This window comes from Benincasa hispida, unplaced genomic scaffold, assembly GCF_027475165.1.
Source record: "Benincasa hispida cultivar pf3 unplaced genomic scaffold, pf3_genome.v1.1 HicScf1328, whole genome shotgun sequence".
NCBI classification, from domain to species: Eukaryota; Viridiplantae; Streptophyta; class Magnoliopsida; order Cucurbitales; family Cucurbitaceae; genus Benincasa; species Benincasa hispida.
In genome coordinates, this window is record NW_028325663.1 from 32,666 (window position 1) to 45,737 (window position 13,072).

Consider the following 13,072-nt stretch of genomic DNA (forward strand, 5'->3'; position numbering starts at 1 on the left):
GGCTTTAGATAAAATTATATGGGGATAGAATCTTATTCTCAATAATGGCTAGGAAGCACACTTTCCTCCCACTACAATGAGGTACTCTCAACTCTTTAAGCAAGACACATCTGACTTGTCTCAACAACTCTTTATTAACAGTCAGATCTAGAAATCTTTAAACTTTCTATACTTTGATCTAGCCGTTATCCTTGCCTTTCTTTCCAGTAGGCTTCTTCTTCCCTTTCCTTTTGCCCTTCTTCACAAGAATACTCATATTCTTTAAAGACAAGGAAATTTTTGCCCGATGGCAAGCAATACTTTCTTGTTTTGATTTCAAAATTGAAGCTATAAAAGGAAGTACAAACTCCCTTCCTGATTACCTCACTCGAGAATTTCTTCAAGGAAAAACTAAAGAAGAGAGTGAAAGAGAGAGAGAAAAGAGCAAATGAAGTCCACTTGCAAGAAAGAAGAAAAGCATGATCAAGATCAAGAACAACAGCAACGATCAACAATTCCTCAAACAAAAGCATTGTATTCTCAAGCGTATCAATTTATCAAAGGCGAATCATCAACGATAATGGAGAATCGAAAAGGAAAAACTCCTCAAGCATTGTCGTTATCAAATAAATTTCAAAATTTGGGATCTTTCATCCCTTCAAGGCCTTTTTCCTTAACCATCAACTCTTCCCCTATCAATTGAGTCGGTATCAACAAGAATAAATTCATAGAATAAACGAGTTTTTTGAGGATGGGTTGGAATATAATGGAAATTTGACGGAAATATTTTTTGAATTGTTTCATTCATAGATTTACCTATGAATTTTTGTTCAAGAGTTGTAATGTATGAGGTATGGGTTTTATTATGGTCAATTTCAGGCTTGGAGGACATTCCTCTCTTCTCAACAGTAGTAACATTTACTTCTGACTCTAGACCCTTTGTTCTTAACATTGTCTGGTTCGCCTGTAGCTCATTCAGTAGAGTAGTCAAGTTGTATTCAATTTTATTCTTTAATGCATTCAAAATTGCAGAAAACTCTTCAGAAGAGATTCTAGAATAAAACCAACTAGACTTCTCTTGTCCATGACAACACCATTTACTTCTGTCACGTTAAAGTGGACCATCATGTCTAGGACATGTTCACGAACATTGGTCCCCACTTTGAAGCGACTGTTGTAAATGTACTTAATGGCATCATGCCTTAGGGTGAAGGACAATTGTCCAAACATCCCTTGCAGAGATTCCATAATTTCTTTGGAATTACTCATATCCTCATGCTTCTTTACTCATATCCTCATGTTCTTGGGTCTCAACCCATGTAGCCTATTGTTTTTATTTTCTTTCTTTGGTTTTTTATTATTTCTTTTATTATTTTTATTTTCATTCATTTCTCCAATTTTTGTTTCTTCTCTTTTCCTTTTTTATTATTTCATTATTTTATTTTATTTTCTTTCTCCCTTTTTACCTTTCTTTTATCTTTTATCTTTTTATTTTTCTTTCATTTTTTGGTTTTTGCTATCTTTTTTCTATTTAATTTTCTTTCCTTTCTTTAGTTTTTGCTTATTCTCTTTCTCTTATTTTTAAAATTTTTCTTTCCTTTATCTGACTTTTTTCTGCTTCCCCCTTTTTTTCACAAGAATTATGAGGTCGAGTTTCGTAGCCAAGACTTGAAAGTACTCAATTCATAAGTGACTTAACGCCAACAAACCAATCATCAAGTTTGATTGTTATAACAAATAATAATTATAAATAGCAAATGAAAATCTATCCGTGATAGCTACTAATATTTTCTATCATTGATAGCTTAATCTTTGATAGAAATCTATCATTGATAGCCAACTTAGTGAATTTAATTAATAAAGTTGAATCTCGAACTAAAATGTAAGTGGAATGCCTAGAAGTTATCACTAATAGCATGTTTATCAGTGATAGAAGATATCATCGAAAAGAAAATGGACTTATAAATGTTTGGGAACGACAAGAAAGGGGCAAAAAGGTGTTCAGTGGTTATGGTTGATAGAAGCTACTACTGATAGCATGTTACAAGTGATAGAAGCTAATACTAATAGCATGTTTAGATTATTATTGGGTGTTAGATAAATTCTACTAACAGATTATTTGTTGTTTAGATTATTTAGACGAAGCTTCATAATATTTTATCATTTTTTTTTAATTTTTAAGAAGAAAAACTTGTTTTGACGCTTCTAATTTCTCTCAGGTTTGTGATTAATAAATCATACCACAAAAAGGAAAGAAAATCAATTTGTTAGCTCGAATGATAATATATATATATTACATTACTCGATTCTTTGAGCATAGTGCTTGAACTGCTAATCTTGCAGATAAATTAGTAGCATTGCCCAATCCAAACGACTTTGCAGATACATCAATTGAACAATTTTCCATACCAATGCAAGTCTTTTCTACCAAAAGAGCACTATTTGAAACATCCCATGAACCTTTTTTGAATGAACCACATTTTCCCTCTGGATTTCCATAGCTAGCAAATTGGATCTCAGAGATGATATGCCCTCCCTGACAAGACAACTCTAACGTACTTCCTTCATTAGCATTTCCACATATTGTTCCTATAGTGATGGTCTGAACTATGACTTGTTGAGGATTTCCACCAATTTCTTCAAACAAAACCAACGTGTTGGTGTCATCCGATAGAAACGATCTTGGAACATGATACCATCTTTGGGAAGGATTCCCACAATTTCCAACGCACTTGCTAGGGTCATATGCGCCTCTATAATCACAGGTTGCGCTGCAACTATCATTGCCAGCAATGAAAGAAGGCCAAAATCGACCTATGCTTTGTCCATTTACCCAAGCCTGACCTTTTCCCATTCCTTGCATGTCCAATGCTACAGGGTCAATTCCTGAGGGTGTCTTAAAGCTTGTTTTGTACCATGTCATTCTCCTGCCAATAGATTTTTTATTTAATGTGCTCCATTTTGTTCTCTGTGTGAACATTGGGTTGTAAAGTTGCTTCATTTCTCCATTTAATCCAACCTTATAAGACCATAAATTTGATGACAAATCAGTTGTGACATTTCCATCTCCAATAAGATAAATGGGACCTCCATCAATTCCAGTTGGCACCGTGTCATAAAATGCATCATAATTTTTCAATCCTACTGTTGCACTCAAAAGGGTTATGGTGTTGGTTCCGACTTTTAATAGAATGGGTTTCTCAAATACAAAACTCTGGCCATTGCTTCCCCATTGCGATCCAATGTACCGTCTATTAACAAAGGCATGAAGCACATGACCTTTTGTATTCACTTGTAGAGTTACATTTTGAAGTGAAGATGTTGAATTAGTTTCAACATTTGTCATATACCACAAGTAGTCACTAAAATCAACCGTGGTTCCTTTTTGTTCCAAAAGAAGGTTTGCATTAAATGTACCTTGTCCTTGTAGAGTATCTCTCATGGGCTCCGGAGCCCAAACCCACGACAGTTGTGCATTTTCCTTCTCATTCTGCACCTTCACAAACATAGATGTTTGGGAATTGATCTTTGCAGTGTTGAAAAGCTCTTTGTTGCAACCGTTAAGAATGCTCACAGACCAAGCTGGTACAAAGTACTTTCCATCTGCCTGCAAATCTATGGTAGCATCATTGCTGGCATCAGTGTTGCTCAAAAAACAAAACCTCTCCCCTACTGTGGGGTTGGAGAATTTCGTTAAAGTAACAAAGCTACCAAATTTTTGGTCTGAACGGGTGCCGTTGGTGAGAATCTTCTCTCCCATTTTGATGGATTCGTGGAGTTGTTTGAGATGTCCCCATTTGGGTTGATTCACGTTTCCATATTCATCAAGTGGGGCGTTGTAATCATACGACGTAGTAATGAATGGACCTCCCGATGTTCTTCCAAAGTTTGTGCCTCCATGATACATGTAATAGTTGTTAAACACACCACCAGATTGAAAAAATCTTGCCACAGAAAAAGCTACATCTTCTGCACTTCTATAAGGGTCTTTATCGCCCCATTTCTTGAACCATCCCACCCAATTTTCAGTAAACATTTTTGGGCTCTTAGGATTGTTAGGACTAAAGTTATCACAATAGAATCCATTGCATGTATTAATGATAGGTTGTGGGGCATCACTTTGTTGGCACATGATCCATGGAACACCAATATTGAGAGATTCAGCCATTTGAGCACACCAGTTGATATATGTTTTTCCTGCGCTTCCATATGGGGTCATCACGTTTCCATACTCGTTCTCGATTTGAGCTAAGATTATTGGCCCCCCTTGTGATGCAAAGAGGTTGGCTTGTTTGCACATATTCACTATCTTTGTTGTGAAAGTTTGCATTTCATTCTTGTAGACTTGATTGTCAGTTCGAAGTTGGATTCCCGGCATATTATGCAACCACAGTGGAAAGCCTCCATAGTTCCACTCGGCACACACGTAAGGACCAATCCTCATCACAACATATAGCCCAGCCTCTTGAACGAGTTGGAAGAATTTGATAAAGTTTAGATGTCCAGAGAAATCATATTTTCGTCGTCGAGGTTCGTGGCGATCCCAAAAAATGTACGTCTCGATTGCATCAAGTCCACCATCTTTAGCTTTCTGAATAAGATCAGGCCACATTGCTTCGGTGCTGCGTGGATAATGAATTGATCCTGAGAAGATAACACGTCGTTCACCATTGATAATTATGGCATTTGAATCATAGGAGACACTGTCTCCTTTACAAAAAGAAAAGCAAGATAAAGTTGCAAAGAGAGGAAGAACAAGCCATTGAAGGTTAACCATCTTTGATTTTAAAACTTTAGGTGTTTGGTTTATGTCGGAATCAATGTGTTTATATACAAGGAATCTACGTAAATATGTGATAGGTCTTTCCATCAATCTTTGTACTCTTTTTGTTGATGAATTCTAAATATAGGAATAATGTAAGTGAATTTAGCTGGCCAAACTTGATCGGTATGAGTTGCTTTAGTGAAATTTGGAAAATACTCTTTTTAGAAAAGAATTTCAAAAATATTGTTCGACCTTATCCTGAAATAACCTATCACCCAATTAAAAATATTACACCAAAAGTCTGTTTTCCAAATAAGGATTTGCGTATTCATTTTTCATCTTTGGTTTTAATTTTAAAGACATCAACGTCACATGAGTAATAAAGTATGGCTAATAAATTCAATTATAGTGAAAGTTGAGTTTGAGTTTTGTCTCATTAGTGTGAAGCTCATGAATTTGAGTATCTTTCTTCAAATTTTTGATTTTTTGATTTTTCATTTTGTGCATTGGGGTCATATGATAAAATAGTACATGGTAAACAAAATAGGTTTCCATATGATTTTAGCTCTCAACTCTAGGTTCAATTTTTTTTTGTCCTCATTTTTCTAAGGAAGTATACATTTTCTTCCTTATTTTATTTTTAAGTTAGTCCTGGATTAAAAGGGAATTACTGGAGGAATTTTTTTTTACTAATTTGGAATTTCTGGAAAAGAAGTGAAATTCAAGGAGACCGGGCCAGGAGTTATGCTTGGAAAATTCTTGAAGGATAAACAGGAGGATTGTGAGTGGTTTTATTATTTTGTTATGTTGAATTCTATATATATATGTTATGATATATATGTGTAATGTTTGGAAATTGGCATGGTGGGGAAGTGCGTTTTCTAGATTTTATTGGTTGATTTAACTCATGATATTTTGCTTGTTGTGACTCGCATTTAAAACCGAGATTGTACCCGGAGACATTGTTAGCTTTCCTATAGCACGTCTAACGGGATAATGTGGACATGTGCACATTCGGTTGTTGGATCGGCACCACCACGTAGCGGAAGAGAATATTATCCATAAGCACTCTAATTCATTAATTTTGGCATAAAAGAAACATTCTTAAACAGAGTTAATGGGTTTCAACAACGTACATTTAAAGAACCATTGAAATCTCTATTTCTACCTACAAAATCCTCCAAATCTTTGTGTAGACCACCACAAGATCTTCCCTACTATTCTCTTGGTGCCCTAGATTGAGTTGTGAGACTCAAAATAATCTTAAATAAAATGGAATTTGAAGAAAGCTCGCTGCAACAACCAAAAATGAAGAACACATTCTTCATCTGAATTTTTCAGAAAAATCCATTTGGTTTAATCACTTCAACTTTTCTCCAATCTCTTCAATATATTACAGACTATCATGCAAAGAGATTTGCTTCATGGGATGCAGCTCATGCTTGGAGTTATTGAAGCTTGAAAGTGGTGGGTTCCTAGTGAGCAAGTTGAAGATGAAGATGAAAAACCATTTTTCATTTTTGTGTAATTTTCTATTTCCAAAATCTAAAATTGATTTTAAAATCAAAATTTATTAATTTTACAAATTAATTTCATAAATTAATTTTCTAATAAAATTAATAAATAATTATTTAAATAATTTAAATAATTCTAATTAATTTAATATCCAATATAAAATTAATGTTACACAATAAATTCATCTTTATATATTTAAATCATATTTAAATATATTTTCTCCAATTCCGTTTGATTCTAATTTGAACATTTCAAATTAACTTATCACGCTACTCTAAAGCTAATCCATTTCCAAGCTAGTATGGAGACCTCATGGACCTACATATCATGGGCTCCAACGATCCGAGATTAATGAACTAAACTCGTAAGATTGATATAACCTCTATTCGTTAACTAATGGGTCACTCTACTAAAGCTCATAGTTGAACTCCCCTCACTATAAATATATTATGTCAACTCAATGTAACCTTGATTAGTAAGTCAACCCTTCACAGGCTGTTCGTAATAACGGCTGGGTAAAATCTCTGTTTTACCCCCAAAATTACCTCTTGTTCCTTAAGTCCCCACTGATCCCCTAATGAACAATTGTTTTGTGATCCGATCAACAAAACCGAGTCCCTCTCATGCCAAATGAGAGGGTGGGATCCCTTGTTCAAAAACTAAAATCTATACTGAAGGGAACAACCTCTCTACTATCCCTACAGCGGGTAGGAGTGAATTCCCTCTTGCATCATATGTCCCCAGCTATCTATCCGTTCTTACCCCTGCAATGAGTGTCTTATTGAGCTGGCGCTGTTGAGCCAACCCTCACCTATACAAATCTAAGGGTAATCCAAAATAAACAAGAGTTCATAGTTAGCCCAAGATTAAGGTTAAGTTACCTAGGTCATCGCTTTGAAATAGTAAGTCTTAAACAGTAAACAACGTTATAAAGTAAGAGTGACTCATTTCGTGGTCCGATCTTGTACAAACCCTTTTGCACAAGGACACCCCCATTCCTCATGTCCAACGTGAACGAATTAGGATCACTTCGTTTGTAGCACTTTAGAACTCCTTGTAACAACTGCAGAGCGGGCTGCATCCAATAGTGTTACCAGAATAAGGTACCCAACCTTATCCATATACTATAGATCATTTTGATAATTTACTCGAACCTGATCCACTTTTATGTCTCCACATAAAGTTCAAGTACTAATCCAATAGTCAAGGGACTTTTAGGTTTATTGAATTTCTATTCTAGCAATAGAACTATTCAATAACACCTTTATTGAATTTTTTCAGAATAAGTTTCATTGTTTACATACCACGAGTTTTAGGACATAAAACCCAACAAACTTCCACTTGGACTAAAACTCAAGTGGTAACTTATATATCCGATATATAAGACTGAGTTTCTAAGTTTTATAGAGAAATACAATAAATTAGGGCATCTCATACCCATCTTTACCATTCGGTATCTCTATACCCGATATTTCTCCCACTTGCCCTAGGTTATCTTGTATTCCTAGTCCTACTAGGTGATTCTCAAACACTTTAGGCGAGAGAATCCGTGTAAACATGTTAGTATACAATAGGCTTTAGATAAAATTATATGGGGATAGAATCTTATTCTCAATAATGGCTAGGAAGCACACTTTCCTCCCACTACAATGAGGTACTCTCAACTCTTTAAGCAAGACACATCTGACTTGTCTCAACAACTCTTTATTAACAGTCAGATCTAGAAATCTTTAAACTTTCTATACTTTGATCTAGCCGTTATCCTTGCCTTTCTTTCCAGTAGGCTTCTTCTTCCCTTTCCTGTTGCCCTTCTTCACAAGAATACTCATATTCTTTAAAGACAAGGAAATTTTTGCCCGATGGCAAGCAATACTTTCTTGTTTTGATTTCAAAATTGAAGCTATAAAAGGAAGTACAAACTCCCTTCCTGATTACCTCACTCGAGAATTTCTTCAAGGAAAAACTAAAGAAGAGAGTGAAAGAGAGAGAGAAAAGAGCAAATGAAGTCCACTTGCAAGAAAGAAGAAAAGCATGATCAAGATCAAGAACAACAGCAACGATCAACAATTCCTCAAACAAAAGCATTGTATTCTCAAGTGTATCAATTTATCAAAGGCGAATCATCAACGATAATGGAGAATCGAAAAGGAAAAACTCCTCAAGCATTGTCGTTATCAAATAAATTTCAAAATTTGGGATCTTTCATCCCTTCAAGGCCTTTTTCCTTAACCATCAACTCTTCCCCTATCAATTGAGTCGGTATCAACAAGAATAAATTCATAGAATAAACGAGTTTTTTGAGGATGGGTTGGAATATAATGGAAATTTGACGGAAATATTTTTTGAATTGTTTCATTCATAGATTTACCTATGAATTTTTGTTCAAGAGTTGTAATGTATGAGGTATGGGTTTTATTATGGTCAATTTCAGGCTTGGAGGACATTCCTCTCTTCTCAACAGTAGTAACATTTACTTCTGACTCTAGACCCTTTGTTCTTAACATTGTCTGGTTCGCCTGTAGCTCATTCAGTAGAGTAGTCAAGTTGTATTCAATTTTATTCTTTAATGCATTCAAAATTGCAGAAAACTCTTCAGAAGAGATTCTAGAATAAAACCAACTAGACTTCTCTTGTCCATGACAACACCATTTACTTCTGTCACGTTAAAGTGGACCATCATGTCTAGGACATGTTCACGAACATTGGTCCCCACTTTGAAGCGACTGTTGTAAATGTACTTAATGGCATCATGCCTTAGGGTGAAGGACAATTGTCCAAACATCCCTTGCAGAGATTCTTTGGAATTACTCATATCCTCATGCTTCTTTACTCATATCCTCATGTTCTTGGGTCTCAACCCATGTAGCCTATTGTTTTTATTTTCTTTCTTTGGTTTTTTATTATTTCTTTTATTATTTTTATTTTCATTCATTTCTCCAATTTTTGTTTCTTCTCTTTTCCTTTTTTATTATTTCATTATTTTATTTTATTTTCTTTCTCCCTTTTTACCTTTCTTTTATCTTTTATCTTTTTATTTTTCTTTCATTTTTTGGTTTTTGCTATCTTTTTTCTATTTAATTTTCTTTCCTTTCTTTAGTTTTTGCTTATTCTCTTTCTCTTATTTTTAAAATTTTTCTTTCCTTTATCTGACTTTTTTCTGCTTCCCCCCTTTTTTCACAAGAATTATGAGGTCGAGTTTCGTAGCCAAGACTTGAAAGTACTCAATTCATAAGTGACTTAACGCCAACAAACCAATCATCAAGTTTGATTGTTATAACAAATAATAATTATAAATAGCAAAATGAAAATCGATCAGTGATGCTACTAATATTTTCTAATCAGTGATAGCTTAATTCTTTGATTGAAAATCTATCATTGATACCAACTTAGTGGAATTTAATAAATAAAGATGAATCTCGAACTATAAAAGAAAGTGGAATGCCTAAAGTTATCACTAATAGCATGATTATCAGTGATAGAAGATATCATCGAAAAGAAAATGGACTTATAAATGTTTAGGGAGGGACATGAAAGGGGGCAAAAAGGTGTTCAGTGATTATGATTGATAGAAAGCTACTACTGATAGCATTTACAAGTGATAGAAGCTAATACTAATAGCATGTTTAGATTATTATTGGGTGTTAGATAATTTCTACTAACAGATTATTTGTTGTTTAGATTATTTAGACGAAGCTTCGGAATATTTTATCATTTTTTTTTTATTTTTAAGAAGAAAAACTTGTTTTGACGTTTCTAATTTCTCTCAGGTTTGTGATTAATAAATCATACCACAAAAAGGAAAGAAAATCAATTTGTTAGCTCGAATGATAATATATATATATATTACATTACTCGATTCTTTGAGCATAGTGCTTGAACTGCTAATGTTGCAGATAAATTAGTAGCATTGCCCAATCCAAACGACTTCGCAGATACATCAATTGAACAATTTTCCATACCAATGCAAGTCTTTTCCACCAAAAGAGCACTATTTGAAACATCCCACGAGCCTTTCTTAAAGGAACCACATTTTCCCTCTGGATTTCCATAGCTAGCAAATTGAATTTCAGAGATTATGCGTCCTCCTTGACATGACAACTCTAAGGTGCTTCCTTCATTAGCCTTTGCACAGATAGTTCCTATAGTGATGGTTTGAATTGACACTTGTTGAGGATTTCCTCCAAATTCTTCAAATAAAACAAGCGTGTTCGTGTCGTTTGAAAGAAACGATCTCGGAACGTGATACCATCTTTGAGAAGGGTTCCCACAGTTTCCAGCACATTTGCTAGGATTGTATGCACCTCTGTAGTCACAATTTGCACTGCAACTATCATTGCTGGCAATAAAAGAAGGCCAAAATCGGCCTATGCTTACCCCATTTACCCAAGCTTGGCCTTTTCCCATTCCTTGCATGTCCAATGTTACTGGGTCAGTTCCTGGAGGAGTCTTAAAGCTAGTTTTGTACCATGTCATTCGTCTTCCAATAGACTTGTTATTTAATGCTCTCCATTTTGTTCTTTGTGAGAACATCGGGTCGTATAGTTTCTTCATTTCTCCATTTAATCCAACCTTATAAGACCATAAATTTGATGACAAATCAGTTGTGACATTTCCATCTCCAATAAGATAAATGGGACCTCCATCAATTCCAGTTGGCACCGTGCATAAAATGCATCATAATTTTTCAATCCTACTGTTGCACTCAAAAGGGTTATGGTGTTGGTTCCGACTTTTAATAGAATGGGTTTCTCAAATACAAAACTCTGGCCATTGCTTCCCCATTGCGATCCAATGTACCGTCTATTAACAAAGGCATGAAGCACATGACCTTTTGTATTCACTTGTAGAGTTACATTTTGAAGTGAAGATGTTGAATTAGTTTCAACATTTGTCATATACCACAAGTAGTCACTAAAATCAACCGTGGTTCCTTTTTGTTCCAAAAGAAGGTTTGCATTAAATGTACCTTTTCCTTGTAGAGTATCTCTCATGGGCTCCGGAGCCCAAACCCACGACAGTGCATTTTCCTTCTCATTCTGCACCTTCACAAACATAGATGTTTGGGAATTGATCTTTGCAGTGTTGAAAAGCTCTTTGTTGCAACCGTTAAGAATGCTCACAGACCAAGCTGGTACAAAGTACTTTCCATCTGCCTGCAAATCTATGGTAGCATCATTGCTGGCACAGGTGTTGCTCAATAAAAAACAAGAACTCTCACCCCAACTGTGGAGGGTGGAGAATTCGTTAAAGTAACAAAGCTACCAAATTTTTGGTCTGAACGGGTGCCGTTGGTGAGAATCTTCTCTCCCATTTTGATGGATTCGTGGAGTTGTTTGAGATGTCCCCATTTGGGTTGATTCACGTTTCCATATTCATCAAGTGGGGCGTTGTAATCATACGACGTAGTAATGAATGGACCTCCCGATGTTCTTCCAAAGTTTGTGCCCCCATGATACATGTAATAGTTGTTAAACACACCACCAGATTGAAAAAATCTTGCCACAGAAAAAGCTACATCTTCTGCACTTCTATAAGGGTCTTTATCGCCCCATTTTTTGAACCATCCCACCCAATTTTCAGTAAACATTTTTGGGCTCCTAGGATTGTTAGGACTATAGTTATCACAATAGAATCCATAGCATGTATTGATGATAGGTTGTGGGGCATCACTTTGTTGGCACATGATCCATGGAACACCAATATTGAGAGATTCAGCCATTTGAGCACACCAGTTGATATATGTTTTTCCTGCGCTTCCATATGGGGTCATCACGTTTCCATACTCGTTCTCGATTTGAGCTAAGATTATTGGCCCTCCTTGTGATGCAAAGAGGTTGGCTTGTTTGGCATATTCACTATCTTTGTTGTGAAAGTTTGCATTTCATTCTTGTAGACTTGATTGTCAGTTCGAAGTTGGATTCCCGGCATATTATGCAACCACAGTGGAAAGCCTCCATAGTTCCACTCGGCACACACGTAAGGACCAATCCTCATCACAACATATAGCCCAGCCTCTTGAACGAGTTGGAAGAATTTGATAAAGTTTAGATGTCCAGAGAAATCATATTTTCGTCGTCGAGGTTCGTGGCGATCCCAAAAAATGTACGTCTCGATTGCATCAAGTCCACCATCTTTAGCTTTTTGAATAAGATCAGGCCACATTGCTTCGGTGCTGCGTGGATAATGAACTGATCCTGAGAAGATAACACGTCGTTCACCATTGATAATTATGGCATTTGAATCATAGGAGACACTGTCTCCTTTACAAAAAGAAAAGCAAGATAAAGTTGCAAAGAGAGGAAGAACAAGCCATTGAAGGTTAACCATCTTTGATTTTAAAACTTTAGGTGTTTGGTTTATGTCGGAATCAATGTGTTTATATACAAGGAATCTACGTAAATATGTGATAGGTCTTTCCATCGATCTTTGTACTCTTTTTGTTGATGAATTCTAAATATAGGAATAATGTAAGTGAATTTAGCTGGCCAAACTTGATCGGTATGAGTTGCTTTAGTGAAATTTGGAAAATACTCTTTTTAGAAAAGAATTTCAAAAATATTGTTCGACCTTATCCTGAAATAACCTATCACCCAATTAAAAATATTACACCAAAAGTCTGTTTTCCCATAAAGGATTTGCGTATTCATTTTTCATCTTTGGTTTTAATTTTAAAGACATCAACTTCACATGAGTAATAAAGTATGGCTAATAAATTCAATAAATTTCTATTTTAGTGTTCAGCTGGAAAATAATTATAAATTTTTAGTGGTGAAGCTCATGAAAGAATCTATCCTTTCTTCAAATTTTTGATTT

The 13,072-nt window shown here is 35.3% G+C and overlaps 2 pseudogenes; both read right to left on the reverse strand.

Moving 5' to 3' along the window:
• Positions 1-2,272: 2,272 nt before the first annotated feature.
• Positions 2,273-4,756, reverse strand: LOC150031287 (beta-galactosidase 15 pseudogene; annotated as a pseudogene).
• Positions 4,757-10,102: 5,346 nt separating this feature from the next.
• Positions 10,103-12,586, reverse strand: LOC150031288 (beta-galactosidase 7 pseudogene; annotated as a pseudogene).
• Between the last annotated feature and the right edge of the window lie 486 nt (positions 12,587-13,072).